Here is a 6110-nt window from a genome sequence, read left to right as displayed (position 1 = left end):
TTCTCTGCACTGATTTCCATACTATATTTTGCGGAGGTTTCATCCGATCATTTCACAAGGTTGGCAAGTTCATCTTTGCTACCTGCCAAGCCATCAATGTCATCAGCAAACCGAAGATTTGAGATTGTTTGCCCTCCAGTGCTGACTGTGCATATGTGATCTTCTAGGGCATCAGTCATTATGCACTCCAAGTAGATGTTGAACAGTGTGGGCAAAAGAAGGCAGCCTTGCCGGACTCCAACAATGGTGCGAAACCACTCTCCTATTGTGCCATTGATGAGAACTTCACTGCTGGCCTTGGCATACAGTTGTTTAAAGGTATGAATAAGCTTACGACCAACATTGTACATCTTCATGGTTGCCAAGAGAGCTTTGTGCCATATTCTGTCAAAGGCCTTCTTGAAGTCAACAAAACGTGGTAGATGTCCTGCTGGTGTTGTAAATGCTTGTCACATAGAACACGAAGGTTGAAAATCTATTCTGTGATACTTCTTCCAGCACGAAAGCCAGCCTGTTCTTCAGCAATGATATTCTCCGCTTGTGGCTTCAATCTGTTCAATATGACTTTCAACATCACTTTGTGGGATGGCTAATCAAACTTATGGTCCAGTAATTTTGACACAATTGCAGGTTGCCTTTCTTTGGCAGAGTGATGATTAGTGACTGTGACCACATGGAGGGCCACTCACCGGTTTGCCAGATCTTGTTGCAGATCTTGGTGAGTACATCTATTACTATTTCTCCTCCGAATTTAATCAGTTCGGCTGGGATGTTGTCAATACCTGTAGCCTTTCCGTTCTTGAGTTATAGGTACAAACTTACTTCCAGCTGCTAACTCACATTAAAAGAAGCTAAAAATACATTAAGTATTTTCCTTTAATATCACTTTTCATGTAACCGATTGCTGTAGTTGCCACAGGGATAATATACAATCATAAATGGGAGATGAGATGTCTGGCAATTGAAAACAGAACAGTACTTATCCGCAAGACACACTCTCTTTTAATATGTGGTACATATTATCAGGGACCCCCTGATTTAGAGAATGAATAAATGCGAGACCAAGAATAACTCAGGGTGAGAAGGAACCCAGTGGCAGTGATGGAAATTATCACTTCACATGCTGTTGCTAACACCTATCTACAGCCAGAATACTGAGAGCATGTCAGAAGAAAGAACACAACAGTGTGCCTCATAAAACTTTAAACTGAGGTCTTGAAGGGTGAAGTGGTAACCCCGAATCTGTTTTTAGGAGGGCTTGAGGTACAATAGACTAATACATTAGTCTGGAGAACAGCAAAATACGTTAGATACAGCAAAATGGCTTTGGAGGATCCATTCTAGATCCTAGTGGATCCAGATCACAGTAACTTTAATACAATTTGGCATGATTACTGTCTCTGTTTTCTAGAAATAGAAGGCCAGGCATTGCAAGTGAGGTACACTCTCAACAGAATAGCGTGGAAGCTCAGGAATGGAATATCAGGGGATGATGCAGGTCAGGATTTAGCAGAATTGTCAGAAATATACCTACAGCCCTATAAATTCTTCACTTTCATGAGTACTACATTTATAAAGCTATTGAAAGAATTAAAAAAGATATATGGATGCCTAAGTATGGAAAGGAACTATGCATGGGAGAAAAGGATAGCAGAAGGGCTCCACACAGGTTGCCACTGCCATTTTATTTCATTCATTCATTCATTCATTCATTCATTCATCCATCAAAGCCTGCACTCAGGATTTTTCAATTACTTTTCTAAAATGTCAAGACAAATCCTTTATTTCCCTCAGAAATTTGCCACAACATTCCTCCAGTCTTATTTATACAATGCCAGTTCTGTGTCTACAGTTTCTTACAATCCAGTGAAGCAATGCTGGATCTAGTACTTACCACCATTAATATTCCCTTGGACATCAACAGGACTACTTACAGCAGTGTACAATGGCCCAGTCCTACAGTGAGTTTCATGCAAGAACAGAGGTCTTCCCAAGCAGGGCTCATTATTGGATCAGGGCCTCTGAGGAGTAGGAAGTGTGTGAAAGATTGTGTCCTACATTTTCTCCAGGTGATCATGTGGAATACTCTAAAAATTAGAAAGACAAGCCCTATTAGGTTATCTTATCTCCCTGCCAGCATAGAATTGTTCCCTACAGTATATTCTTTGTATATACAATCTACAATCTAGACTGTACAATATACAGTCTAACTTTAAATGAATAAAGCTGTGGGTTTCCACAAACTATTAGATGACTATTCCAATCCAAATCCAATCCTCATCACCAAAAGTTCATTGATATTAAGCATACATTTTCCTTTGCTTAATTTCATCCCATTACTACTCATGAAAACCCCTGAACCACCTTAAATATTCCTTCCCTCCCTTTCAATCTTGTAGACAGTTCTATATTCCCCGTACCCCTACCTTAGCAATTAACCAAGCTATAGATATTTACTTCTTCTAATCTTTCCTCATACATTAATACAACCAGGCCTTTAATCATTTTAATTGCTCTTCTCTGAATTCCCTCCAATTTGTTTTAATCCTTCTAATTCCAGGGTTCACAGAAATGTAATCAGTATTCTAGGTGTGGTCTCACCAGTGCTGTATACAAATGCACTAACATCAGCCTGGTCTATGATATGTTGCCTTTTTTATTGTATTTTTTTGTCACTATATTGCATTGCAAACTTATATCTACATTACTGTCCATCCGTTGTCTCCCATAGGTCTTTTTTTGGTATCACTACTATGTATCTATCCCCATCCCTTCTGTGGCTTACAGATAACACATTTGGTTATTACCTGGGTTGCCCCTATTCCCATGTTCAAATGCAATCTTGTATTTTGAATAGGCCTGATTCTATTCCCACTGAAGCTAATGGAAGCAGGATTAGTTCTGTATCTGCTCCTGACCCTCTTCTGTTTCCTCACCTCTGCCCTAGCGCCATGTCCCTCTCAGATTCTTAAAGGGGCTCAACCTGCCACCCTAATTCTACCCTTCTCAATGCCCTCAAAAGAAAATACTTCTACACCTTGAGTGAGGAAAAAGTATCTTGTTCCCTGCCCCCACTCTACCTTGCCCAATGGCTGCACAATCTACATGGAGCCATTGTGGCCTCTATTCTACTTCTGATCCACCCAACGGCTTGACACAATCCTCTGCTGCTGCTTGGTGTGAGAAAATGCAAAAGGGCGAGAATGGCAGGAGGGTAGGTTCTGGGTGTGTTCACAAGAGAGCTGACCATCTCTCTTTCCTAGCACTGCATTCTTCAGAAGTCCCAGGTTAGCTGGCCATTTCTGATGGAGCAAACAAATCAGGCTAGCCATTGTCCTAAGGGCTAACAAGCATTTCTGAATTCTGAGGACCCAAGTTTGGCATTTTTAGGGATTTATCCTGTGTAACAAATTCCACTGTATCATAGCATTACCTCATCCTGGGTGATTTCCTATCCACAATAAATTCAGAATTTGTAAATGTCCTTCAAGTGCATCTTCCAAGATATGGGACAGACCTGCACTATTCAGAACAGGTAGTAGCCTATCAACACAATAGACAATATTGAGAAAGAGAATGTGTAAATGCCAATGTTTCTGTATCTATCAGAGATGGTTTCTGTGGGAAGAGGGAAAGGAAGGGGTGGGAGAGGTCCAAGCAGCCTCCCTAATTCCCTCCCTACTTTTTTCATAAACATCCCTAAGTCTCAGAACAAGGCTGGCATTGCAGCATCCACTTTGAATTACAATAGAGCTTCACTTTTTAAAGTGTAGTTAATTCTATGAAAGGTGCCAGATTGATAGCCCCAGAAGCTGCCGAGGCAAGTAGTATGGATAGCAGCAGTGCAAACTTCCCCATGTTGCCCCACTAACATACTCCAATCATAATGTGAAAAGACCACTTCTAGGGCTAAGAAGAGAGTTTACTTTCTATGCTCTTTCAAATCCAGCCTCCTGCAAAGGCTGCTAACAAAGCTGACAGTCAGCACCTCACCAGTCCCCTGAGCCATCCAGTCCCCTTCCTGCATGCAGGCTTGCAATCCTGGATTCACATAGTGGCTAAACACACTGATAGCCACTATGCAAAACTCCAGGGGAACAGTCCAACACAATTAGAGTGACCATACATCCCATTTTGGCTGGGACAGTCCCTTTTTTAAGGCCTGTCCTGGCCATCCCAACTTTTTTGGCAAAACTGGGCATTTGACCCATTTGTTCTTGCCAAGTGATGTTCAGTTGGCAAGAGCAAACTGGACAAATACACAGGTGGGCGGCAGGGAGTCTTGGGCTGGTCCCACACGCAGGGGGATCTCTGACCAGCCCTGCGTGGGCAGGTGGCACGGGGGTGGGGCTTGGTGGGTCCCGCATGCGGGGGAGGGGGGAGGGAGGCCTCGGGCTGGCCCCGTGCATGCAGGAGGCAGAGGGAGCTTGGGCCTGGTGGGGGGCCTTGGGCCAGCACTGTGCAGTGTCCCATTTTCCCTTTGTGGAAATATGGTCACCCTAAACACGATGCTCAGCTCCTACATTTCTGTTGCCTCTGTAGCTCTCAAAGCACTTTACAAAGTGGGAAATCATTTTTCAGACTGGGGAAACTGAGGCAGAGAGGTGCAATGACTGGCTTAGGATGGACCATGGCTTTGCCAGACCCCTCTCGTCCCTACCACTTAGTGGTGCTGGAACAATTTGTATAGTGGGGGTGCTGAGAGCCTTTGAATCAAACTGTAAACCCTGTATATGATGGTCACCACTTCAAGCGGGGGGAGGGGGGGTCCTACAGCACCCCCCCGCTCCCCTAGTTCTAGCACCTATGCTACCATAGGTCGCCTTCTGTATTCCAGGCGAGGGAGGCAGCACACGCGGCTCCACTGGGTGCCCATTAGCCCCCTGGTGAGCTGCGCTGCAGGGGGAAGGCGCGAGCCAGCTGCAGGGAAACTTAAGCACCCTCCGCCCACAGCGGAGCAACTCCCCCTCTCTGTGCGCTCTCAGCCTAGCTTGAGCCAGGCGACGCCCCGCCCCCCACGCGGCAGTCCGCCGCTTTAAGTGGCTGTCTGGGCGGCGGCCCCTTCCCTATTGGGGCTCCTGGCAGAGGACACGAGACAGCTGTTCGGCTGCGCCTGGGCGCTGGGCTGGGCGCTCGCCGAGGCTCGTTGCTGTGGGGACTCGCCTGTCATGGAGGAGCTGGATGGGGCGCGGGGCGCGGCGGAGGCTTCCCGGTGAAGGCGGCTCCGGAGAGAGGGAGCCGGCGGGGCGCCCGCGCCTGGGGAAGGTAGCTCGGAGCCTGTTCTGGGCGGGCGGGGTCCCTGGGCCCCAGCCGACAAGGAAGCAGGTCCGGGGGGGCTGGGAACCTGCCTGGGCAGGGGCGACGTGGGGCCAGGAGAGGTGGCGGGGGGCGAGGGGCCGGCGGGGCTGCCTCCCCCGGGCGGGTGCGGAGCCAAGGTCGGTCTAGTTCCCCTTGCCTGGTCCCAGATGTGCCCCCGCGGGCGGTGAGCCGGGTGCATCGGCTCGGTCGGGGGCTGCTTGGCGGAGGAGCCAGGCCAGAGAGAGCGGTCGGCGGCTCCCTGCCCGGGTTGGGTCCGGCAGAAGTTGGTGGAGCTGTCGCGGCTCCTTATGCAGCCGGCGCGGGGGGGGTTTCCTGCAACCCGTGTGAATGAGGCAGGGGGAGGATGAGAGCTCACTCCCGCCAGCCTCCCGAGAGGGGGCGCTCCCCAAAGCCCGGGGAAGCCCCCAAAGGTGGCACTTCCTTTCCTCTCGGGAGAATTGGTGCCGTGTATAGCACAAGCAGTGGGCGGTCAGTTTGAGCAAAGGCGTAGGAAAGTGCCATTGCATTTAGTGCGGTGGTTTTCACTCTTTTTTTCATTTTGCGGATTACTCAAAAATTTCGAATGGAGGCATGTACCCCTTTGGGAATCTTAGACAGTCTGGGGATCCCCAGGGGTCTGCGGACCACAGATTGGAAATCACTGTTCGACCTCCTTTCTCGCCCCCCCTAGTCCTAGTCCACGGACCCCCCCAGGGTTGAAAACCACTGATTTAGTGTATTAAAGAGGCAAAAAAAAATTTGTTTCCAATTTTTTTTTCTCTTGCAGGTTGCTGAGCACAGTCTGTGTAATT

This window comes from Emys orbicularis, chromosome 6 (genome assembly GCF_028017835.1).
Source record: "Emys orbicularis isolate rEmyOrb1 chromosome 6, rEmyOrb1.hap1, whole genome shotgun sequence".
Lineage (NCBI taxonomy): Eukaryota > Metazoa > Chordata > Testudines > Emydidae > Emys > Emys orbicularis.
Note: the sequence above shows the minus strand (reverse complement) of the source record.